This window comes from Macaca fascicularis, chromosome 10 (assembly GCF_037993035.2).
Source record: "Macaca fascicularis isolate 582-1 chromosome 10, T2T-MFA8v1.1".
Classification (NCBI taxonomy): Eukaryota; Metazoa; Chordata; class Mammalia; order Primates; family Cercopithecidae; genus Macaca; species Macaca fascicularis.
This window is the reverse complement of record NC_088384.1, coordinates 24,294,200-24,320,568: the sequence shown is the minus strand read 5'-3', so window position 1 is coordinate 24,320,568 and position 26,369 is coordinate 24,294,200. Positions and strand designations below refer to the sequence as shown.

The 26,369-nt window shown below is 46.9% G+C and overlaps 1 long non-coding RNA gene across 2 annotated transcripts in view; it reads left to right on the top strand.

Annotated features, from left to right (window-relative positions):
- LOC107131014 (uncharacterized) overlaps positions 1 to 18,499 on the top strand; it is a 55,941-nt gene extending 37,442 nt beyond the window's left edge. For both annotated transcript variants that reach the window (XR_012418349.1, XR_012418350.1), the window contains exon 7: positions 16,139 to 18,499. This is a non-coding gene — a long non-coding RNA (uncharacterized lncRNA). The remainder of the gene's footprint in view (positions 1 to 16,138) is intronic.
- The last annotated feature ends 7,870 nt before the right edge of the window (positions 18,500 to 26,369 follow it).

Here is a 26,369-nt window from a genome sequence, read left to right as displayed (position 1 = left end):
CATGGGGCAGGATAAGGTTTTGAGTTGTTTAGGAGATTTTCTTTTCTTTATATGATCTTTGCCCTGTTTTTTTTTTTTTTTTTTTTTTTGAGACGGAATCTTGCTCCGTCGCCCAGGTTGGACCGCAGTGGCTCAATCTTGGCTGACTGCAACCTGCCATTCGCAAAGCCCCATATTGTTTCTACCTGCTGCTCTGTGATGGAGGTAGGGTTGAATTTTTTTAGTCTATGTGATCCAGGAGCACTTTACAGAGTGAAGTGGAGGAGGAAGGTTTGTTTCTGAGCCCTTTACTTTGTGGCATCTCTGGTTGCCCATGGTGCTAGGACCCCAAATTCCAGCCTCAGGATTTGTGTCTGCTCTGGCCCTGAGGCTGGGGTCTGAGGTCCTAACACCAGCCTGCTACTCTTTTTTTTTTTTTTTTTGAGATGGAGTCTCACTCTGTCACCCAGCCTGGAGTGCAGTGGCGCGATCTCGGCTCACTGCAAGCTCCACCTCCCGGGTTTATGCCATTCTCCTGCCTCAGCCTCCTGAATAGCTGGGACTACAGGTACCCCGCCACCTCGCCCGACTAGTTTTTCGTATTTTTTAGTAGAGACGGGGTTTCATCGTGTTAGCCAGGATGATTTCGATCTCTGACCTCGTGATCCTCCCGTCTCGGCCTCCCAAAGTGCTGGGATTACAGGCTTGAGCCACCGCACCCGGCCCAGCCTGCTACTCTTAATGTCAGCTTCTCACACGGCCCTGACTTGGACCTCTGTCTTCTGTCTTTGTTTCTGAATCCCGGGGATATTCCTTCTTTTGTCACGCTAGGAAAATTTTTATAATTGTGTTTATTATTTTATTATATTGTCGTCACAATTCTATGCATTTGTATTGGGAGAGAGGAAATACTACCCCAGTTCAGTCAACCATGCTGCTGAACGTCCTCCATGATCTATTATTGCTTCAGTGAAATATTTACATTGAAACATCACTTGCAAAATCATTAAAGAGGTACACGTCCTAAGGTGCAGCATGACTTACAGCTCAAAGAATCCTCATTTAAGTCAACACACCTGGGTACCTAGCACCCGGACTAAGAAATATAATGCTATCAGTACCCTAGAAGCCACCTTTGCACCCCATTTCACTCAACCCCCTCAATATAATTGTTATCCTACCCATTGACCCCACACATTAGATTTGCCTATTCTTGGTTTTTGTAAAATAGAAACATACAATATGTTCTTTTTTGCATCTCACTTCATTTACTCAACATTGTTGATATGGTTTGGCTCTGTGTCGCCACTCAAACCTCATCTCAAATTGTAATCCCCACGTGTTGGGGGAGGGGCCTGCTGGGAGGTGATTAAATCATGGGGTGGACTTCCCCTTTGCTGTTCTCATGATAGTGAGTGAGTTCTCACGGGATCTGGTTGTCTGAAAGTGTATGCCACTTCCCCCTTCACTTGCTCTCTCTCTCTCTTCTGCCGCCGTGTGAAGGAAGTGCTTGCTTCCCTTTCACCTTCCGCCATGATTGTAAGTTTCCTGAGGCCTCCCAGTCATCCTTCCTGTTAAGCCTGCAGAACTGTGAGTCAATTAAACCTCTTTTCTTCATAAATTACCCAGTCTCAGGTAGTTCTTTATAGCAGTGTGAGAATGGACTAAAACAATTGTGTGTTGAGATTCATCCAAACTCTTATGTGTAGTTGTAGATCATTCATTTTATTACTGTGTGGTATTCCATCATGTGAACAGACCACAATTTATGTATCCATTCTACTACTGATGGGCAGTGGATGGCTATTACAAATACTGCTGCTATAAATATTTGGTGACGTTGGGTGTGTACTTTGAAGTGGAATTGCTGGCTCATAGGTAAGTGCATGTCCAGATATACTTGTTTAGATCCTTCTTGCCCTCTTGTATTTGTCTATCTCCCCAGCTATACTTAAGGTCCTTGAAGGTCAGGTCTCTGTCAGTATTCACTGCTATCTGCTCAATACCTTGTATACAATGGGTGCTTAATAAATGCTTGCTGCATAAAGAAAGGCATCAATGAGCCCAAGTGGCATATCCAGGCCTGTCTATCAATCTCACCCCACTCCTACCTGCTCCCCCACACCTGGGGAGTCAGATTCATAAGGGGGATGATGTCTGGAGGGTAACCAGCCCTGCATGTGAGGAGGACGGGGTGTGGGGGATTGGGGACTGTTGCCAAGGGCAGGCCCTTGAGCAGCTGAGCAGACCTACCCTGTCACTGGCTGCTGGTGTCTCCAGCCTTGGACACATTCCCAATGTAGAGCTCCTCACCTTCCCATCAGGCCACAACATCTTTTGAAATAGCCAAAACATGTGACCTTCAGCCATGCCACAGCAGTCTTGGCTGCCAGAAAATCCAACTGGGCATGTACCTTTGCTTAACGCAGGATGTCAGGGAGCCTAGAGAGGAGGTTTTTGTTCCCAGTCTCCTATCGTTTTCAGAAATGTCGAAAACGCTGACAGATTTGGGAGAGGAAGCAATTCCCCTTTGAGCTAATCAATATAAGAGCCTCAAGGTGGCTCACGCCTGTGTCAAACATGGGGCTTTCAGCATCAAAGTGCTTGCAAGACTTGGTGAGTTCTTTTTTTTTTTTTTTTGTCTTTTTGGTCTGTCAGGTTGTAAGGACACTGTACCGTCAATAAATACCAAAGTCACAATATGTCTAGTTCCTGATCTACTGCCATGTTCTGAAGAAAGTGTGTGTGTGTGAGAGAGAGAGAAGGAGGGAGGGAGGAAATGGGGAGGAGGGAAGAGGAGACAGGCAGGGTAAAGAGGAGAATAGAAGGAGAGAGAAAAGAAAGACAGACATGGAAATGAAATAGAGCAGGAGAAAGAAGGGGTAAGAGAAGCGAGAAGAAAAAGACAAGGAAGACAAAAGTGAAGACATGAGAACAGAGAGACAGGAGACAAGGAACAAAAGAGTTAGCAAAATGGCCAGAGAAAAGAAAAAAAGAAATATTGAGAAATAAAAGAGAAGGAAAGAGAAAGAGAGAGAGAAAGGAGTGAGGAAATGAAATAGGCAAAGCGATTCTGAAGACAGAAAATAGGAGGGGGAAGAAAAGACTGAGAATGAGAGGAAGATAAAAAGAATGAAAAGATGAAACAGAAGGGAAATGCCTCAAGGGCCCTGCCCAAGGGACTCAGAGACACCCATGTTTTCTCATGATTCTTAACGATGGCAGTTGTCAGGCAGACCCCAAGGAAACCCTGAGACCAAACAGCAAGGGGAAGGAGCCAGGCTCCAGTGAATTTACCCTCTCTGCCCTTCAGCATGGAATTGGGATGACCTAAAATGTGGCTGAAAATTCATCCCGAGCTCCCCAGCAGCCCCAGAGAGGAGCTGAAGCAGCAGTATTCAGGAAATACAGAAAACACCACAAAGATACTCCTTGAGAAGAGCCACCCCAAGACACATAATTGTCAGATTCACCAAGGTCGAAGTGAAGGAAAAAATGTTAAGGGCAGCCAGAGAGAAAGATCAAGTTACCCACAAAGAGAAGCCCGTCAGACTAACAGTAGACCTCTAGGCAGAAACCTTACAAGCCAGAAGAGAATGGGGGCCAATATTCAACATTCTTAAAGAAAAAAATTTCAATCCAGAATTTCACATCCAGCTTCATCAGTGAAGGAGAAATAAAATCCTTTACAGACAAGCAAATGCTGAGAGATTTTGTCACCACCAGGCCTGCCTTAAAAGAGCTCCTGAAGGAAGCACTAAACATGGAAAGAAGCAACCAGTACTAGCCACTGCAAAAACATGCCAAATTGTAAAGACCATCAATGCTAGGAAGAAACTGCATCAATTAACGGGCAAAATAACCAGCTAACATCATGACAGGATCAAATTCACACATAACAATAGTAACCTTAAATGTAAATGGGCTAAATACCCCAATTAAAAGACACAGACTGGCAAATTGGATAAAGAGTCAAGACCCATCAGTGTGCTGTATTCAGGAGACCCATCTCATGTGCAGAGACACACATAGGCTCAAAATAAAGGGATGGAGGAAGATCTACCAAGCAAATGGAAAGTGAAAAAAAGCAGGGGTTGCAATCCTAGTCTCTGATAAAACAGACTTTAAACCAACAAAGATCAAAAGAGAGAAAGGAGGCCACTACATAATGGTAAAGGGATCAATTCAACAAGAACTATCCTAAATACATATGCACCCAATAGATTCATAAAACAAGTCCATAGAGACTTACAAAAAGAATTAGACTCCCACACAATAATAATGGGAGACTTCAACACCCCACTGTCAATATTAGACAGATCAGCGAGACAGAAGGTTAACAAGGATATCCAGGACTTGAACTCAGCTCTGCACCAAGCAGACCCAATAGACATCTACAGAACTCTCCACCCCAAATCAACAGAATATATGTCTTCTCAGCACCACATCACACTTCAAATAACCCCATCAAAAAGTGGGCAAAGGATATGAGCAGACAGTTCTCAAAAGAAGACATCTATGCAGCCAACAGACACATGAAAAAATGCTCATCATCACTGGTCATTAGAGACATGCAAATCAAAAACACAATGAGATACCATCTCATGCCAGTTAGAATGGCAATCATGAAAAAGTCAGGGAACAACGGTGCTGTTGTTGTTCAGGGAAAAGTGCTGGAGAGGATGTGGAGAAATAGGAACGCTTTTACACTGTTGGTGGGACTGTAAACTAGTTCAACCACTGTGGAAGACAGTGTGGTGATCCCTCAAGGATCTAGAACTAGAAATACCATTTGACCCAGTGATCCCATTACTGGGTATATACCCAAAGGATTATAAATCATGCTGCCATAAAGACACATACACACGTATGTTTATTGTGGCACTATTCACAATAGCAAAGACTTGGAACAAACCCACATGTCCATCAATGATAGACTGGATTAAAAAAATGTGGCACTTATACACCATGGAATACTATGCAGCCATAAGAAAGGATGAGTTCATGTCCTTTGCAGGGAAATGGATGAAGCTGGAAACCATCATTCTCAGCAAACTATCACAAGGACAGAAAACCAAACACCACATGTTTTCACTCATAGGTGGGAATTGAACAATGAGAACACTTGGACACAGGGCGGGGAACATCACACACTGGGGCCTGTAGAAGGGTAGGGGGCTCGGGGAGGGATAGCATTAGGAGAAATACCTAATGTAAATGATGAGTTGATGGGTGCAGCAAACCAACATGGCACATGTTTACCTATGTATCAAAACTGCACGTTGTGCACATGTGCCCTAGAACTTAAAGTATAATAAAAAAAAAATAATAAAAATAATTCAGAGGAAAATGGAATCAGCTTTAAAAAAAAAATGAATGCTCTGATATGAGAAATAAAATCTCACTTGGAACTTTCTAGAGGCCTGGGAAAAGGAATAAAAATAAAATTAATTAATTAAAAAGTAAGTTGCAAAACCCTTTTCAGAAAATTTTCTTAATGTTGGCCAAATATGTCCTTGTCCTTACTCTCCACTTTGAAATAAATGTACCAAATGGGACTTCATTTAGAGACGAAAGATTGAATTTATGAACAATGCCTTCAAAGGAGCAACATTCGTAGTACTGTTTTAAAATGGCATCAGTTCAGTAAAGACAATTCTGCAAAAATATATCCTTATGTGGTCTAATTCTGTTCCTTGCAAGTATTTGCTAGAGTGCTTTTTCTTGTTGCTTTGTTTGTAGTTGCTGAACAATCTTAGTTTTGCGATTTTGAGGGAGAGACTGAAGATAAACTGTTAAGAAACAGTGAGAAAGACACATATTTGTACCTAGGAGTAAAATCTTACTTAAGGATTTAAAATATATTTCATAGTCCAGGCGCAGTGGCTTATGTGTGTAATCCCAGCACTTCATGAGGCCAAGGTGGGAGGATTGCTTTAGCCTAGGAGTTTGAGGCCAGCCTGGACATCACAGCAAGACTCTTTCTCTTAAAAAAAAAATTTTTTTTTAATTAGCTGGAGGCCGAGGCAAGAGGATTGTTTGAGCCTGGGAAGTCAAGGTTGCAATGAGCAATGATCATGCCACTGCACTCCAGCCTGAGCAACAGGGTGAGACCTGGCCTCGAAATAAAATAAAATAAAATAAATCTCATAAGATATATAAAATAAAATATATAATAAGATATATGTGTGGACATGTATGTGTGTAGATGTGTACGCTTTGTTCTTGAATGTTGCAATTATTCATTATGGAGAACTCGATTTTGAACAAGGAAAGGAATCTTTCATGAAAACACATATTAATCCTTCAATTAACTCTTCATAATGATAAAGGCCTTTGGCTGGGCAGACCATACACCCTAGGCCTGCTTCTCCCCGTGACAACCATGCCAATTCCAGGCAAACAAGTTCAGCCTGAAGCCCAGGGACGTGCAAGCAGAAGTTTGCTAAGTATCTTAGAGCAGGTGTTTTACCTTTAATAACTCCATGGTGCAATTACGCAGGAATTTGTCCAAGCCTTTTTTGAAACTATTTATACATTCAGCATTTACCAAATCGGGGCGGGGGGTAAAAAAAAAAAAAAAAAAGAGAGAGGGAGAGAGATTTTAATCTCATGTGATTTATTTTTTTGTCCTAAAATGACTTAAAGAGAAACGGGGTGGGTTAGTGGCAAATTGTCCTGCGCTGAGAGCATGCTGTGTGCCAGGCACCACGCTGGGAGCTTCATAAACAGCCTCTCATTTAATCCTCGTAACACCCCTACATGGTAGGGATCACTATAACATTTCACGGATGAGGAACTGGGCTCAGAGAGGTCCTGGCAGTTGCCCAAGGTCATTCAGCTTTCACAGATAGGGTTTGCAACCTGGTGTGTTTGCTCCCAAAGCCTGTGGCCCTTTTTGCATGACACCCGCTGTTCCCTGGGTGCCAGAGGGAACAGCAGCGCTGCCTCCTTGTAACAGCCTCGCGGGAGCTGAAGTCATGTGTGTCGTCTCAACCATCTTCTGCAAAAAGTACCTTCCCATCTAAATTTTCTCAGTTGTCCTGCTCACTCCCAACACTCCAACCCAGTTTTCCTGGAGTTTTCAAAGAGAGAGAAGTTTGGGAATATAAAGCTCTATATTGAAGGGATCTCCCAGCTCTGAGAGTTTGTGAAATACTCAAGAAACCACAAGGACTTTCATAAAAAGGCAATTTCTGTAGCACGCAGGGGGGGATAAAAGCCATGATATTTTCCCATTCTTTTTCTTCAGAACTTGATGAAAACATGAAACCATCCACAGGCAGGAAGCAGAAAATGATCATTTCACAGCAGGGGACTGCCGCGGCTGTACAGAGTGTGCTGTCAAGTGGGAGGGGGCGTCTGGGCTGGTGCCTCTGAGGGATGGTCTCTCCACAGCCTGGCAGGGCCCTTTCCCTCTGCGTGCCCTAGCACCCCCATCACCGCTGTCTCCGGGACCTCCTTGCTCTGTCTCGGATACCCTGAGTTCCCTGGGTAAAGCCTAGGCTCTAGGTGAGCCACGCACTTTGCTGTGGGGGCCTTAGGAGTTAAAGAGGCCAAGTGAATGCCTTCTGATTTCTAGCAGAAGGTGTTCAGGGATGCTGGCAGTCCCGAGTTCACGTGCTACTCCACTTCTTACTCACTGTGTGAACTTGGGAGATAGCATGCCTTTGGGAAGGAACATTGCGCCTCCTGCAGCCACTGGGCAACAGGGGCAAGTCTCAGACACTAGCTCCTAGGTCCCACCTCAGACAAATCGTTTGGGTTTCTGTCTTATAGGAGGGTCAGGTTTCTGTGAAAGATTGTTTTTGCAAAAGAAGCAGGTCCAGCAGCCACTAGTGCCACAGAAGAGAGCAGGATTGGAATCCACAGGCTGTGTGACCTTGAACAAGTCACTTTACCTCTCTGTTTCCTCCCCTGCATGACGGGAATAGGGACATCTGCTGCATTTGGCTGTTGGAGAAACACAAGGAAATCATGGACAAGTGTCAGATGTGGTGACACTCGTCTGTAGTCCCAGCACCTCAGGAGGCTGAGACGGGAGGATCCCCTGAGTGCAGGAGTTAGAGGCTGCAGTGAGCTATGATGGCACTACCATACTCCAGTCTGGATGATGCAACAAAATCTCATCTGTAATTATCATCATCATCATTACAGCAAACCCTACTCAGTGGCTCACCCCAATGTGTGATCCTATGGCTTAATTCCCTCCTATACATGAGGGCTACACAAGCTCAGATGGACTTATTCTACGGAAAATTCAGATAAACCTGGAGAAAAGGTGGGAAGGCAGGTGGGTTGGAGAGGTGGAATGGGGCAGTTCAGAAGAAGAGGGGCAGCACGTGGTAGAAAAAAGTGAGATGAGCCCTCAGTCTCAGCAGGGCCAGGTCACTGGCTTGTGACCTCTGCAGTCTCTCAGAACCCCGAAGGCCTGGAGCTCTGTTTAATGCTCTGTCACCTATGGTCATGAAATTCTTATCATGGGATAAGATCCCTTGTCCAAACAGGGGTCTCTGCATTGTCATGTTGCACTGGACCCTGCAAATTATTTGCTAATCCTGAGTCTCAGCCTACGTAGCCCTTCTATGGCTGCATTTCAGCTTCTGCATCTGCAAAACAGATACATTAGATGGGGACCGAGTGAGGCTAAGGGTGATCCCTGCATGCCTCTGAGAGCCTTCCTGAGCTATTGGTAAGCACTTCCCTATGCCCAGCGAGGTGCTTGACACCAAATAAATGTTAAATACCCCAGTGAGTTTGAGACTCAGTGATGCCCAAATGCCCAGCTGTGGAACAGTGAGGAGTTAAATCACAGGCATTTGGAGCCAGGCAGACAAGGGTTCAAATCCTGACCCTTCCACTCGCTGGTCATGGGGCCTTGGGCAAATTCCTGTACTCTTCTGCAACATGCTGACTTCATCACTAAAATGAGGATGATAATAGTCTCTCCCGCCTAGGTTGTTGGGTGAGGGAGGGAGTTACACGAAGTTGTGTGTGTTAAGCACCATGCCAGGCATTTAAACAGTCACTGCTAACATTCATTTATTTACTAACTGAGCACCTACTTTGTGCCAGGCACTGTGCAAGGCTCTGAGAATACAGTGGTAAACAAAACATTCACAGCCCTGACATAGAGGCAGAATATAAACAAAAAAGCAGGCAAGGGTGGCAGGTGCCTTCCGATGGTGGCACACACACTCTAAGCATCTTAGGAGAACAAGGGCAAAGAGTGGGGCTAAGCTGTCAGGCGCATGACAGTCCCTTCCCATTCAGAAATTAAACTCTCTGTGAGCTACAGCCAAGGATTTCAATCCCACTCTCCAATGCATCTGTGTTGCAGAAGAGAATTATTTTCCAGAAATTCCCAGATGTCTGGAGATGGTGCTAGTTTTCTCCCATCTCCAGGAGGGCAAATGACCTCCCCACCAGAACCCCAAACAGATTCCCCTCACCAGGAGCCCTCAGACCCCACCCTGGAGCTAAGAACGAACAGAAAGGGAAATAAACAAATTATCTTGATAATTTGTTTAAGAAGGGGAAAAAAAAGTCACCCAAGAAAAATGATATCCAATAAGACGGTGGGTTTCTAATGAATGTGCGGGTAATGAAATAAACCCGTTTAGGCCATGCTTGGCCCTGATCTTCCCAGGCCTAGATTAAAAAATGGAACATCTGTGATGATTTAATTTACATCTTAATAACAAACAGGCCTCGAGAAACCCGCGGATAAATGCCTTTTATTGCCGGCGTATCTTTTGCACTGCAGCTTGAATGAAAACTCTAGTAATTAATTGTTTTAAGCGATTCTATTAAAAAGTGTCTGCAAGTGCTGCGTGCCGAATGTTTATGTGGGCCCGGCTGCCGACAGGAATACAGACAAGCCTGGAGAACAGGCACAGAATGAGGTACCTTATTTTTTCCCCCACATTCACTGCCTTAGAGACACGCAGTCCTTTTATTTATTGTTTTCAAAAGAGTTAGATGCAAGGCCTGCTAATTTCTCTTCTATTATTTTTCAAATCTTAATTGTCAGCCTTTGAATTGACAAAACGAGGCTCCCCTCTTTATTCTGATGTTTACTTAACTCTCCTCCAATCCACACTGGGAACAGCACCCAAGTTGCTTCTATTCCTAACACACTGTGATTCCTTATCTGGAAAATTGGGGATAGTACTGTGATCCGTCCGTCTCTTTTTTTTTTTTTTTTGCAGCCATTTGGAACTACTGGACGTAGGGTAGATTCTGCAGTGGCTGAGTTGTGCAAGTCAGGGTTTTCTGTTGAAAAATCATTCCCCAAATTAAGCATCTCAGATGTGCCAGGCCAGGTGCTGGGCTCTGAGGGTGGAGCTGTGGTTTCTGTCATTTGTGAAACTGACATTGGGGAAGGGGGTGAGTCGGACAAGTCAATAACTGAGCAATAAATGGGCAAATATCTGTGGTCTCGGCCCTGGCTGCACATTAGAATCCCCAGGGGAGCTTTGAAAACATAACCCAGGCCCCCATGTACCTCTCAGAGGTCTTGATTTAATTAGTCTGGGGTGGAGCCCAGCCATCAGTAATTTTAAAAGCTCCCAGGAGGATCCTACAGCCAATCAAAGTGAAGAATCAGTGGCAGGCAGAGGCTCCAAGGACATTTCCGAGGCAGCTCAGTGCCAGGAAGAAAAGAAACAGGGTCTCAAGAGGGAAAGTGTGAGCAGCAATCAGGGCAGCCTCCTTGAGGTGGTGACATTGAGCGCTGTGCAGATCTGGGGAAGAGCATTCCAAACGGAGGGAACAGCATGTGCAAAGTGCACTGAGTGTGTTTCAGGAACAGAAAAGTGGGTGTTCCTGGAGAGACATGAGATGGGAGGTAGGAAAGGAGATGAGGCTAGAGAACCCAAGAGGGCAGAGTGAAGGAGGCTGGATTCCTTTCGGGTAGAAGGCGGGCTCCCCCTGTAGGGGAGTGACAGGATCCATCACAGTGTATGTGGCTGCTGTATTGGACTGACTGAGGCTGGACTCGAGAGGTGCTAGAATGGCCACAGGAGGCCAGTGGAAAGGCTCTGGTCCCATCCCAACAGGTGATGGTGGTAGCCAGGAGCACCTGCTGTAGGAAAACAGGGAGATGGTGCCTCCCCAGACAGCTGCCTTCCCCCAGCCCCAGGCTGGGTCAGAGACTGTCTTGTACCCGTCCCTCCCAGCCCCTGGGCGAGCCTCGTCCCAGCCCAGAGCACAGTGAAACATAATTGGCTGGCTCTATACTGGAATGGGGAGGGGTCTGGGCTCTGGATGACAGGTGGGTCTCATCCATTGATGAGCTCACCCTCTCAGCCCCAACCCAAGGGCCATCTGTGTGTGGGAACCCCTCCCCACATTTGAGTCTCCCCAGCTCAACCTCAGGACCAAGACCCACCCTCTGCCCCAGCCCTGCCCGCAGGGCATCAGTGCTTTTTGCGTCCAAACTGGGGAGTGAGATGAGCCGATGAATTTAATAGACAAGCTCAGGGTCTGTTGCCTGGTTTCTAGTTTCCACCTTAATTTCTTGCTTCTGAATATTTTTCAAATTCTATTTTAACTTTAAGAATATTCCTCCCATAAACAGACTCTTTACAAAAGTGGAAATGTATCTGGTTAACAAACATATGGGGAAAAGCTCAGCTTTGTGGGAATCAGAGAAAAAGACATTCAAGCGAGGAGGTACCATTTTCACTTAATTTTCTAAAAGCACATTGTCATTGCTGTTGTTGTTCAGGTTATGTGTCCATCACCTGAACCAGGATGGGTGAGAAGGGCCCGCTCATGTGCTGCCGGCAGTGAGGGTAGCGTGTCTTTGGAGGAACAAGGTGCTACATCTCAAACTCTTTACAACCATGCATTCCTCGGACCTGTGTCCCAGCTTCCACGGAACATTCTAGATATTGAAGAAAGCAACACACAAGGAACGATGCTCCCTGTGACATTAAATATGAGCCCCCAAATGGGCAGCGACCTAAACGTCCACCCAAGGGAAAATGAAAAATGAATTATGACTTATCTATAGGAGAGGATATTACACAGCCATTCCAATGTGGACAAAAATGAATAACAACATGGAAACATAATTGTAACATAATAGTCATTGAAAAGACAAAAGAGAACAAGGCACAAAATGACACCGCAAATATGATGCCCAGTATTAAAAGGAGAAAAAGAAAAGAAAGAATGCAAACGACTCCGAACACAACAAAACAATAAAATACCCTTTAGTTGCATTGATGGGAATGGGAATTAAGACATCTCATCTGTTTGGTTTTGTGATGGTTTTTCCCTACGTCGTCCATCCTTTTTATTCTTTATGATAAATTATGGGGGCCGGGTGCAGTGGCTCACATCTTTAATCCCAGCACTTTGGGAGGCCAAGGCGGCCGGATCACGAGGTCAGGAGTTCGAGACCATCCTGGCTAACACGGTGAAACCCTGTCTCTACTAAAAATACAAAAATTAGCTGGGCATGGTGGCGGGCGCCTGTAGTCCCAGCTACTCAGGACACTGAGGCAGGAGAATCACTTGAACCTAGGAGGCGGAGGTTGCAGTGCGCCGAGATCACACCACTGCACTCCAGCCTTGGCGATAAAGTAATACTCTGTCTTGAAAAAGAAAAAGAAAAGAAAAGAAAAAAAGTAATTATGATATTTTCCCTACCACTTAGCCCCTTTCCACACAGAGCATTAGAGGTAAAAAGCTCAGTCTAGAGCTGAAAACTGGTTCCTGCATTCACCAGCCCTGTGACTTTGAACAAATTGCTCCCTTCTCTGAGCCTCAGTTTTGTCATCTGTAAAATGGGCCTAATCAAGCCTTGAAAGGCCATGGTGGGGACATTAGGGCAAAATCAGGGTATAAGGTTCTTCCTGAGCATTGGTCAGCATATCAAATGATTGGCAATGTTATGATCATTTTCACTAAAATTAGACATTTCTGATCAAAGGCCATTCCGTTTTGTGCATGGAAAAATGCACATCTTTCTTAAATATTTATAACGGCTCTGAATCTGGGCCACAGACTAATAAAAGTAAGCCATGCTCAAATCCACGTCTCTTCCACACTTGCCCAGGCACCCCTGCATACTTCCTGGCAGAGAACACGATCCCTCTTCTCCTGAAGTCCTTGGTCAACCACGTGATGTCTTAAAGAAGCCCCTTTTGAATGGGGACCTGGGACTGGGAGATGGAGAAGGTATGGAGGAGCAGGCAAAGCTGTCCTGAAAGTCCGAGATCTGGGCCAAGAGTCCAAGACCAATGGCCTCAGTTTCCTGAGCTGTGAAATGGGCAGATTGGTCTAGATTGGTTTTTCCCAGCATGTATTTCCTGGATGTGCATCTGATTCACCCAGCCCAAAATAATGCCCTCCTGAAAAAAATTAGTTTATTATTAAATGTGTTTGAGCATAAACATCCCCTCCACAATTGTATTGTTATTGGGTTTTTTTTGTTGTTGTTGCGTAACTTTTTTTTTGAGACAGGGTCTCACTCCGTCCCCTATGCTGGAGTGCAGTGCTGTGGTCTCAGCTCACTGCAACCGCCACCTCCTGGGCTCAAGGGATCCTCCAACTTTAGCCTCCTGAGTTGCTGGGACTCCAGGAAGGCACCACCACACCTGGCTAATATATTCCACATTTATTTGTAGAGACAGGGTCTTCCTGTGTTACCCAGGCTGGTCTCAAACTCCTGAGCTCAAGTGATCCTCCTGCCTCGGCCTCCCAAAATGCTGGGATTACAGGCATGAGCCACTGTATCTGGCCACATAATAATATTTATTAACCTATCAACAAGACTCTGGGAAGATGAAGGTAAAGACCAAGCACTGATTACACACACGTGTACTGAGCACCTGGTGTATGTCAGGCAGAATGCTGGGTGCTGAGGACATAGCGGGGAACAAGGCCCATAAAAAATCCCTGCTCTTGAAGAAGTGGGCAAAAATTAAAAAAAAAAAAAAATTAACATCATAAATAAATTATAGAGTTTGATAGAAGGTGATACATAGAAAAAAATGGCAAATGGGAAAATGCAGGGACAGGGTTGTGATTTTTCAATAGGGTGGCCTGGAGGTGCGTCCCTGAGAAGAGGACATTTGAGCAGCAACTGGAAGGAGAAGAGGGAGGTGATTGTGCAGATAACTGGAGAAACAGTGTTACAGGCAGGGGCAACACCCCAGCGCAAAAGCCCTGAGGTTGAAGTGTGCCTGGCTTCTAAGAGACCGGGGCACTGGAGCATTGGAAGGGAGAAAGAATGAGGACAGAGAGGTATCAGGGCAACAGCAAGAATGTTAGCTGACATCCTGTGTGTTTTCTACTGGAGATCTATAAATTACACTCCTCTTCCGTCCATCCCCTTCCCACCACCACGTGTATCCGTGAAGCACAGCCATGCCAAAGCTGAGATGGCCAGGAAGGCTTCCTTCTCTACCCACAAGCCCTCGATGGAGTCCCCCATGCCCTGCAGGGCCTGTGTCCCTGTTCCCCCTTTACAGACGGGCAAATCCAAACCTGGCCAAGCTGGAAGCTCTTGCCACAGCCTCCAATCCCGGACTCAGGGAGAAGGCACAGACTCCTGTCTAAATGGCTCCTTTGCGAGGCCAGCCCATTGTCACCGGCCGCCCCTCAGAGAGACACAGGCTCCGTGACAGGGAGGCGGATGGGGGGGAGTCCAAGTAACTTCTCTCCTCTCACCTACATCTCCCGGGGACGCTCAAAGCCATTTTAGGAAAAATTAAAGTGCTAGAGTGCTTTACTCAGTGGGAAGTCAACGTATGAGCCTCATTATCCCAAGAGGTGGTGCAGGCTAAAAATATACGTTGGTTCACTGAGGGTTTTCATTAAAAGCAGAGATGACGGATTCAGAGTGCTGTGAAGGAAAGCTGGGAGAGGGAACTGGCCTAGAAGGAGCAAGCCACAAAGGGCAGGTGGGCCACCTGTAGCCCACACCCCTTTAGGAGCATTCAGGAGGCAGCCCAGGGGAGGGGCTTGCCTGACTTTGGAGCCCCAGTTTCAGTGTGCACATGCCCTGGCCAAGACTTCCCAGCTCTCTGACCTCAGGCTCTTCTTCTGTGAAATAAGGAGAGCAGTAAGCCTCACCTCACAGAACTGACGTGACAATTAGATGAGGTAATGCATGGAACCAACCAGCACGGCGTCTCTTAGCAGTACAAGTGTTTGTTCTTGTTCAGCGTCTGTCTCCCATAGGGCTGGAACCCCTGAGGGCAGGGCTGGTGTCTGTCCACCCATTGCCTGGCACATTGAAGACACTCAGCGTATTTGTGGACCTACACATCAGCTTCCCGCCTGGCCACAGGTATCTATCGGGGTCCTGGGCCAACTTCCTCATCTTCCTCAGGGTACTACAGTGGTCCTAGCAAAACCACACCAGCCTGGGGGAACCGAGAGGCAGGTCTCTTTCTCTGTCTGGCATCTCACACAACCAGTTCTTTGAGGATGAAGCTCCAGCCAGCAGCAAGAAGAAGAAAGACTCTCAAGACCTCAGAGTCAAAAAGCGACTCCCAGTCCAGACAGACCTCACTCTCTGCTGCCCGCTCCCACACCCCAGAGTAGACAAGGAATACAGCGGGTGGGGGCGGGGGGGCTTTGAAACCAGCATTACCAGTCCGAGGCTTCGTTAATCCTCCCATTCTAAAAATTGTTCATTTCAGTTGGGTGGAACTTTTTCTTCCTACAACAAGAGAAGAATGAAGAGGATAAAAACAACCTCAAACAAGGCAACTTCATGTCTCAGTGCAGTGAGGTTGACGGACTATTTCTTGGTGACAGGGACAGGAGGAACAGGATAGAATTTGACACCACCGGTGTCATTTGTAATTTTGTAGTAACCGGATTTTTAAAAAGTAAAAAGAAACCGTGAAATTAATTTCAATAATATGTTTTATTGAACCCAACTTAACAGAAATACCATCATTCCCATAGGCAACCAACCAGTGTTAAAAATGTGGAATTCGGAGAGTTGACATTCATTCTTGGTACTGAGGCTTTGAGATCCGGTGTGTATTATGTAACACATCTCCATTCGGACACGACGGTTGAAAATGTGGATTCATGTGGACAGGGATTCCAAACATACTTAAACGTTTTCCAATAACTGCATTTTAAAATTTAAATCATTAAAATTAAATTTAATCCATTTTCCATTTAGGACGAAAGGAAAGTGCAGCCTGCCCCCCCAGCACCGTGCTCTTGGGACAAACGAGAAATGGGTTAATTTAACCTTCGGTTCCTCAGGTAGGTCCCCCCAGCCGGATGCCACGTGCTCATTGGCCACATATGACAAGGGGTTACCGAAGAGGACTCTCAGGGGCAGGGAAACTCCCACCCCACACCCCGCCCCACCCCTGAATCCTGCTTTCCCTGTCTCTTAGTGTCTCCTGCCTCAGCTCCCCAAAAGGCCACAGTTCCGGAGAGGTTTGTAGCACTAGACAGCCTCTGGCAGGAGAGGGTCAGGCTCCCTACCCACCCAGGAAAGCCCTCTTTTTCCAGATCCTTCCACAGTGAGCCTGCACAGGCATGCACACAAGCACACACGCAAGCTCACATGCAACTCACGTGTGTGTGCATAAATACACACACATCCCGTCTCACCCTGAGCTCAGTATAGGAAAAAAAAAAGGATGGGAAAGCAGGCCCATGTGCAGAAGCCCAGACGAATTTAGAGGGTCTCTCTGAGGGGTGGAGAATGCAGCCCCTTCCCCCACGGCAAGCCCCTTCTTCCTACCAGACAACCGCTTCGCCTGGCCTCCTCTCCTCTCTTCCCCGCTCTCAGTTCTGTCTCTTGACATGGCTGTCTGGAGCACTCCCCCTTGCCCCCACCACCTCAGGACATGCAAACTAGTGCTTTGTTGGCCAGGGGGGTGGAGGGACCCATAAGAGAAAGAAGGAGAAAGGGTGGAAGGAGACAGACAGACACAGAGAGGCAGAGAAACAGAAAAAGGCCAAGACACAGGTGACTAACATGCCACAGGGACGGGAAGGGTCTCATGGGACGTGGGATTTCAGCGCTAAAACTGGGGAAGTCCCCCGATCAGCTCACCAAGAACCGCAGATGGCAAGAAGTGACGCCTGCCTGGGTGCGAGGGAGAGGGGCAGGGAGGGGGTCAGAAAGGGGCTGGCAGGTGCCTCCCTCCAGGCCACGCTTACGGGTGGCGTTGCCTCTGAGACCTGGGGCTGCGATCCCATAGGCTTCAGTGAAGCTCGAAGAACCACCCCCGCTCCACACACGAAATGCTCTTGTACATCACACTTCTCTTTGAACAGAGGCAGGAAGGGAATACCTGTCCCTCCCCAGTGCCACCTCCCCTCACCTCACCAGGTGCTTTCAGCAAAGGAAACCACAGAGATTTCTCCCTGCCTCTTCAGGGAGCACAGAGACCTGCTCTCCACCTCCATCCCGCCTCTGCCCTCTCCCATCTGGGCCTCTCTCTCACACCCCTTCCCAGGTAGTCTTTTTTTTTTTTTTTATCATTTACTCATTTTTAAAAATTTATTATACTTTAAGTTCTAGGGTACATGTGCTGAGCGTGCAGGTTTGTTACATAGGTATACATGTGCCATGTTGGTGTGCTGCACCCATTAACTCGTCATTTACATTAGGTATAGTCTTGAGGCTCCCCCTTTGAGTTTGCAGAATCCCACACCCCAGATGGAATCAGAAGGGTCAGTGGAATGCTATGATTGTCTCCCCGCATGAACCTGTGTGGTCTTCGGCAGGTGACTTGGCCTCTCTGAACCTTCATTTCCCATCACAGTAGGGGGATAGCAGAGCTCATGGCATCACCCCCATGCCATCATTCCATTCAGTCTTCATTAGTATCATCCCCATTGTAGAGATGAAGAAATGGGCACAGAGAGAACAGGTGGTGTGCCACAATCACACACCTCAAACTTGGCAGAGGCAGGATTTAAACCCAGGTCCACCTGGATCCCAAGCTGTAGCTTCCAGGCATGATTCTACAGGGTGACCTCCAAGAGAGGCTGCTCTAACCTCCAGCAATAATTCTACATTCCAGGATGCCTTTGGTGCAAGACTCTCTGGCTATAGGATCGTGGCTTCCTTCCAGCCTCTGCCACCTTAAGCCATCTATTCCAAACCCAAGTTCTTAACCACAGACCACGCCGCCCCCTAATGAAGTCACTCGCTAGGTACCTGACCCCTCCACACTCCCAGGTCTCCCCAGCTCAGGCTGCGGTGCTGTTCATCTTCCACCAGTTCAGCTGCCACCAAACCTCCCAGGCTGAAATATCCCCAGGTCTAGGTGCCCGCTGATTTTTTTTTTCCTTTTTTCCCTCTGCTTTAAAATGTTAACCGCGAATGGATTTATTTCAAACCAAATCACCTTTCCCCGTTTCCTGCGGAAAGTGTGACAGTTTGCAAAGCCTGTAATTCTTCTCTCCCAAGTTAAGATTTGCTTGAGAGAAATGGTTTTCCCCCAAGTCGCACAAAGAATGCACAGAAGAAAGGAGGGGGCATTTAAAAAAAAAGAAAAGAAAAGAAAAGAAAAAGCATTTGTCAGATTTGGAGTGCAGGCACGTGTGTGTGTGTGTGTGTGTGTGTGTGTGTGTGTGTGTGTGTGTCCAGCAGTCGCTATTTCCCATAACTTTATTTTCACTAGTTAGTACAATTAAAATCACAAGGAGAAGCCGGTTATAAATCAAATTTCCTTTAAATTTCACCAGAAAGATGTACATAGCACTGTCTTTACTCAGCATGCACCAATAAAAGATATGTGGTCGCCTTTGGCAGGAGAGGCAGAAATAAGCAATTTAGGATCTTAAAAGATAAAAGATAATAAAAGTAATTAAGATAATTAACCACCCTGAAGAGAGAAGAATTTACTGCTGTAAATTTTGTATTTTGTTTCGCTTGGCAATATCACAGCTGCCACTCTGCTTAATATACAGCACATCAAGTATCTGAGAGTCTTTTGCTGTCAAAAAACATATATAATAAAAATTTTTTAAGAGAAAAGAAAGGAGAGGAGAAGGATGAGGACTGCAATCACAACACTTTAAAAATCTGGTTAATTGAGTTTAGGGCTAGGTGGGTCCCACAGTGAGGTGGCTTACACTGGCCTGTCTTGCAGACCTGGGAATTATGAATCTTTAGTCTCTCCACGTGTGATCTCTACAGCCATGCAAGAATCTCATCTGCCATCCCCTGGCAGACCTATCCCTCCTCTTGATACCCAGTGTCACCAACTCAAATCAGCCCTCATTGTCCCCTCCCAGAAAGGTTAGCTTGTCTCACTCCCATAATACGGTCTTCACGAGCAAGGAAGAGATTGCTCTGAAATCTCAATATGACTGTGTCCCTCCCTGCATACCTCTGTCTCAAGTCCCCACAGGACCCTCAGGAACAATCCTAATTCCTAGTTTTATATTCAAGGTTCTCCAATATTAGGTCTCTGTCTCAGCCCGGAGCCCCCTACCCTCCTTGCTACGTTAACACTGAGCACCGTCCAGTCTCCCTGAGTGATGTGATGTTTCTCTCTGCCAGACCCTTTCCCACGTGAGCCATCTGTCACATTCCTGCTTCACCAGTCAGTTCAAATGTCATTAGCTCATGGGAAATGCCCGTGGCTGATCTCTTACCCCTAGACCCACCATGGGCACCCCACCCTCCTATGGCACTCGGGCCATGCATATGCACAGTAACATTTATCTACCTTTAGCACACAGTCTATTCATTTGTCTCCACATTTTGTTGAACAGCTATTTCATCCCTACTATGGGCCAGCACTAGCTATTGTAGATTCAAAGGTAAACTCATGCATTCATTTTAAAAATTGCTAATTGAGCCCCTATTACATTCCAGTCACTGTTCCAGGTACTGAAAAGAAAGTGTTGAAATATGGAGACAGCACATCTCACGCCTGTAATCCTAGCACTTCGGGAGCCTGAGGAGGGAGAATCACAAGGTCAGGAGTTTGAGATTAATCCCAGCAATTCGGGAGCCTGAGGAGGGCAGATCACAAGGTCAGGAATTTGAGATCACCCTGGCCAACATGGTGAAACCCGGTCTCTACTAAAAATACAAAAATTAGCTGGGTGTGGTGGTGTGCGCCTGTAATGCCAGCTACTGGGGAGCCTGAGGCAGGCGAATGGCTTGAACCCAGGAGGCAGAAGTTGCAGTGACCTGAGATCGTGCCACTGAATTCCAACCTGGGTGACAGAGCAAGACTCCGTCTCAAAAAATAATAATAATAAAATCATAATCATAATAAAAGAGACAGCACATTTGCCCTGGTGGAACTGAAATTCTAGTAGAGGACAGAAGACGCAGCAGACAAGAGTCCAGGAACAAATAAATATGTACTATGAGAAGCAGTGATAAGGGCTAAGAAGAAAAATAGAGTAAAGAAAGAACAGAGAGTTTAGAGTCACGCAGAGGCATGACAGAGATGAGGGAATGAGGCGGATGTTTAGCTGGGAGCACGGCAGGCTTGGCAGAGGGCTCAGTGAGTGCAAAGGCCTTAAGGTAGGACTGAGGCTGGGGGAGTGGGAGGGGCTGCAAACAGACTTGAGTGGCTGGAGCAGATCAGTGAGGGTGAGTAGTAGGAGGGCATATCCCAGAGGACCTTGCGGAACATTCTAAGACTCTGGATTCTCCCCAGGAAAGGGAGGGTCTGTCTTACTTTCCAGTTCACCCTGTGCTGCTCTGGGGACAGGGGATAGGTGCGGGGGTGGGGGCGGGGAGGGAATGCAAGGTAGGGAGGGAGAAGGGAAGAGACCAGGGAGGAAGTTGTTGAAGCTGTTCAGGCTACAGAGGATGGTGACCTGTACGGGACATTGAATGGCTTGAATATCTAGCACCTGCCTGGAGCATGGGAGACTTTCAGTTTGGGTGTTTGCATAAGAACACGCATGCGCGCATGCACATAGACACACACACACACACACACACACACACACACACAAAATCTAAACCTGTATAGCCTGAAATTTAAGTGGTCAGCAGGGCAAGGTCTTATGGCACTGAGACAGCATGTTGTTGAGTTCTTACAACAAATATATATTGTGCACCGTTTGTCAAACACACAGTTTAATAAGAGAACCACTCTCATCTCTTGCACCTTTATATCAAATACGGATGCATCAAAGGTGTTCTTGATCTCTTTATTGAATGAATGAATGAATGAATGAATGAATGAATGAATGAATGAGACTCGTAGGAGAAACTTGTGAACAAATAGGTATAATGAGATAGCTCTAAACCAGAGAAACAAAATAGAAGCAGAGAGTATGCAAGTGCTACAGGAAGAGACAGGTGGCTTCCCAAGGAGGCCGCACCACCCTGGCCCAGCATCCACACCAAACACACCCCATTTCTAGGTGTCGCTCTAGCCTTTTACCTCCAAGTCCCTCCTCTCAGAGACCCAGCAGCTGCCTTCCTGTCTGCATCCCCACGGAGACACCTACCAAAAGAACCCGTTGAGCACCATGTAAATCTGGACCCAAATGAGGCGGGTGCCTCAGATCTCTCAATAATTAGACTTCAAGTGGTCCCTATAACTCAGTAGCTAATTACCTTGCTGGCTCTGTCAGCTCTGCCCTCTGAGGCAACCAGCCCATTTTCCTGGCAGACTGGCCCATAAAAATCCCTGAAAGCACATGGATTTACTGTATTTATTTATTGGGATTTGGAGAAATATACCTGGTACCCAGAGGCCTTGGGATGTGGGGACATAATTTTGAAATGCAGGTCGTTAAAAGGAGGGAGAATTATAAGTAAGAGGCAGCAGGACCCAGCTCTCCCACGTAGCAGGAAAGAGGCCACTGGTAATTCGGGACTGGTTTTGAATGTGATGTGGCAGAAGCTATGTGAAAGCACCCCCAGAGGAGGGCTGGCATGGCCCCTGGTCCCCCGTTCCATTTCCCCAGCAGCCTAATCCCATCACAGGGCCTCTGCCCTTGCTCTTCCCTCTGCCTGGCACTCTGTTCCCTACACGCCTCGGCAGGGTGGCTCAAACCATCATTTGGCGAGTTCTCAACTCAAACAGTACCTCCTCAGGGAGGCCTTCCCCAAACATGTTTTTTTGTTTTTTTGAGATAGAGTCTCACTCTTGTCGCTGAGGCTGGAGTGCAGTGGCGTGATCTCAGCTGACTGCAACCTCCGCCTCCCAGGTTCAAGTGATTCTCCTGCCTCAGCCTCCCAAGTAGCTAGGATTACAGGCACCCACCACCACACCTGGCTAGTAGAGACGGGGTTTCATCATGTTGGCCAGGCTGGTCTCGACCTCCTGACCTCAGGTGATCCACCCGCCTTGACCTCCAGAAGTGGATCATGCTTCTAATTCTGTCCCCTGTCCAGGCACATTATCCCCTCACGTGTTTTAAGTTCTTCACCGAATTTAACCCATGCACCCCCCACAAAAGTGATTTGTTCATCTATTTGCGGACTTGTCTATTTTTTGTTTCCTCTGGGAGAATGTAGGCTCCTTGTCCATCTCCGTCATCTCTGTATTCCAATGCTGAGCGCTGGGCCAGGTACACAGTAGTGGCTCAGTATATATTTGTTGTGTGAGTATAGGATCAGATGTTACAGACCGGGGACAGTGGCCTCTGGCTTTTGCTCATTCCCCTTCTTCCGACTGCAACACCCTTCTCAGTCAGTTCAAAGCATTATTTTATTAGATTTCATAGCAACCCAATGAAGTAAGCATTCTTCCTATCCCCATTTTAAAGGTTAGGACATTGAGGTTCCAAGAGGCTAAGGAATTTCACTGTGAACTGCGGTTGTTCAGGAAGAAAGGCATAGCAATAGAGGTTGAACCAGGTGTGACTGTCTCCGCAACCCCTCTTTGTCAGCCATTGCTCAAGGGATAGTGAGGCCACAGTGCCCAGCCTTGGACATTCACAGCCCTCCAAGGTGCGGGGTCAGAGCCATCTGAGGCTCCACAGATATGTGCTGAGAGGGCACCCTTCACACTTCCAGCAAAGAGAGGCCCTGGGAATCATTTAGTCCACCCTCTCATGGTACGTTTGGGGAAACTAAGGTTTCCCCATATTGCCTGATGTCACAATGTGTTTTGTGGCAGAGCAGGGGCCAGCATGAAAGTAGAATTTGGAGTCCCACCAGCCTGGATTGGCCTCCTGGGCTCTACCCATTTCCTTAACCTCTCGGTGACTCAGTCTTCTCATCTGTAGAATGAGGAGAGTCCGGTCAGCCTGGAGGGAATAGGGACAAGAAAGCACACACAAAGCACCCCCAGGCACTTAGTAAATGTTTAGCAGGTAATAAGAGAGGCACGTATTGAGCACATTCTTCAGGCCAGACCCCATGCTAAGCACTTGACAGGCGGCATCTCCTTTCGTCTTCACCACAGGTGTGGGGAAGTTAGCATCCTTAGTTCAAGTTCACAGAGAGGAAGTCAAGCTCAGAGGCATTAGTCACTTGCCTGAGATCATACAGCCACCCAATGGGAGAGCCAGAATTTGGACCTGGCTCCATCTGACCTCAGAATCTGCATTCTCTGTCATCCTACTGGAATGGTGGTTTCCTCATATATAAAATGGGAAGAGCCAGGCCACTGGTCATCTTGCAAACCACTGGTGTATGCAAGGCTGACAGTTGGAATAGGGCATAGATGGGTAGATGGAAGGGAGGATTGAAGGGTGAGGGGGTGGGTGGGCAGATGCGTGGATGGATGGGGTGGTGGATGGGTCAATGGGTGGATAAATGGGTGAATGGAAGAGTGGATGCATGGATAATAAATAATAATAATAAATGGGTAGATGGGTATCTGAGTGAATGAACAGATAGATATTTGTTGATGGGTGAATAACTGGATACTGGGTGGGTGGATGGATGGGTGAGTGAGTGGATGGATGGATGGATGGATGGATGGATGGATGGATGGATGGTGAGTGAATTGATGGATGTGGACGGATAGATGGTGAGTGAATTGATGGATAGCTGGGTGGATGTTTGAGTGAGTGAACGGGTGGATACATGGATATTTGTGGGTGGCTGAATGGATAGATAATGGATGGGGAGATGGATAGTTGAGTGAGTGTGTGGATGGATGAGGGATGAGTAGATGGCTGGCTGGATGATGTGTGGGTAGATGGATGGTTGGGTGAGTGGGTGAGTGGATGGATGGATGAATGGGTGAATGAGTGGGTCGATAGATGGGTAAATGGGTATATGAGCAGGTGAAAGAGTGGGTAGACGAATGGATGGATATTGGTGGGTGGCAGATTGATGGTTGGGTGAGTGGGTGAGTGGATGCATGGATGGATGAATGAGTGGATGTATGGGTGGGTGAGTGGATGAATGTATGGATGGATAGATGAGTGAATGAGTAGGTGAGTGGGTGGGTAGGTAGATGGATCAATGGGTGGGTGGGAAGATAGGCAGGTGGGTGAGTAGTTAGATGTGTAGGTAGATGGATGGATGGATGGATGGACGGACGGACGGACGGACGGACGGACGGATGGGTGGATGGATGGAGCTGTGGATAATTCAGTGAGTGGGACAGTGGATAGGTGAATGAGTAGATGAGTGGGTGGGTGGATGGGAAGAAGAAAGATAAAAGGAAATACTCCCTGCATGCCACAGTGTTGTTTCTCCCTCTGAAAGGTCATTCCTACCTCGGAATGGTAACTGTTTCCCTCCCATCCCTTGGTAACCTACATGCATTTCATGCATTCTCAGGTTCCCAGGACTTCAGCTGGGACCCCATCATGTGCATGCTTCTCTGCACGTGTGCACGCGTGCACACACACACACACACACACACAGAGAGAGAGAGAGAGAGAGAGAACAACACAAAGGCTCTTCCTTCCACAAATGCTCTGGAGGTGGTCTCCTGGGCTGCTCACATCCTCATATCAGCACAAGCCCCAGAGCCAAAGGACTTAAACACCTGGTTTTGCAAAACAAATGATTCATTCTATAGCATGTCTCTCCCAAACCAACCTAAAGAGGGGGAATTATATTCTATTTCCTATGCTTTCTGTCTAAACAAATGTATCTACTCTGAGCTCCTTCTACTGTTAAGTTCTTCCCCATTGGGAACAGAGTTCCAGTGGCCACCCAGGCCGAGGTGTCTGTACTTTCCCAAACTGAGGAATCTCACTGGAATTTTCTCTAGAGAGTCAGACAGACCTAAGACCAGCTGTGTGCCTCTGGATTTCACACTCACCTCACTGGGCCTTTGTTTCTGCCCTGGATTCCAGGACTAAAGGGCTGACAGTCTTCTTTCTTTTTTGCCTTTTTTTTTTTTTTAGATAGGGTTTCTGTCACCTGGGCTGGAATGCAGTGGAGCAATCATGGTTTACTGCAGCCTCAAACTCTTGGCCTCAAGAAATTCTCCTGCCTCAGCCTCCTGAAGTGTTAGGATTACAGGCAGGAGCCACCACACCCAGCCACATAACAGTCTTTATAGATATCATGGCCGGGAGCGGTGGCTCACGCCTGTAATCCCAGCACTTTGGGAGGCTGAGGCAGGCGGATCACCTGAGGTCAGGAGTTTGAAACCAGCCTGGCCAACATGGGGAAACCCCGTCTCTACTAAAAATACAAAAATTAGCCGAGTGTGGTGGCACATGCCTGTAATCCCAGCTACTTGGGAGGCTGAGGCAAGAGAATTGCTTGAGCCCAGGAGGTGGAGGTTGCAATGAGCCAAGATCGTGCCACTGCACTCAAACGTGGCCAACAGAGCGAGACTCTGTCTCAAAGGAAAAAAAAAAAAAAAAGAATATAGATATCATGTAGATAACATATGCCTCACCCATGTCATAGGAGTCTCAGTGTGAACCAACTCCCTGAAAATCCTGTGGTTTCTGGGGGGAGCAAAATGAGATCTGGTAGAAAGAGCTCTAGGGCAGCCCTAGGAGTTCCCACCTCTCCACCTAACTTGTTGTGTGACCTTGGGAAAGTGAGTCACTCACCCTCTCTGGGCCAAAATTACCTTACCTACAAATACCTAGGTTGGTGTAAACCAGCAGTTCCCCACCTTCTATGGAATAGATAACATTCTTTCTTTTGTTTTTCTTTAAAAATAATAAACTTTGATTAAGCATTTATATATATCATCACACATAAGCAGCAGCATGCCGACCCCGAGAAGCAGCACTTTACCCTGCATTTTACAGGTCACAAAACAAAGGAGGACAAAGAGTTCAAGGCCAACAGTGCGTGGGCAGAGTCCACACTCAGATTCTGTGTAAATATGTCTGCCGCAATAATGTGATTGCCCCAGAATGCATTTTGAAAACTTGCTTCTCTATTCTCTAACATAGCATCGGCATCTCTCCACACCATTTCGTGCTTCCGTCTCTGCACAGTCGATAGCAGCACTGTGTTTCAGTATGTGGGCGCCCCCATGGTAATCCCCTCTCCACAGCCATTTACGTTGAGTTTGAATGAA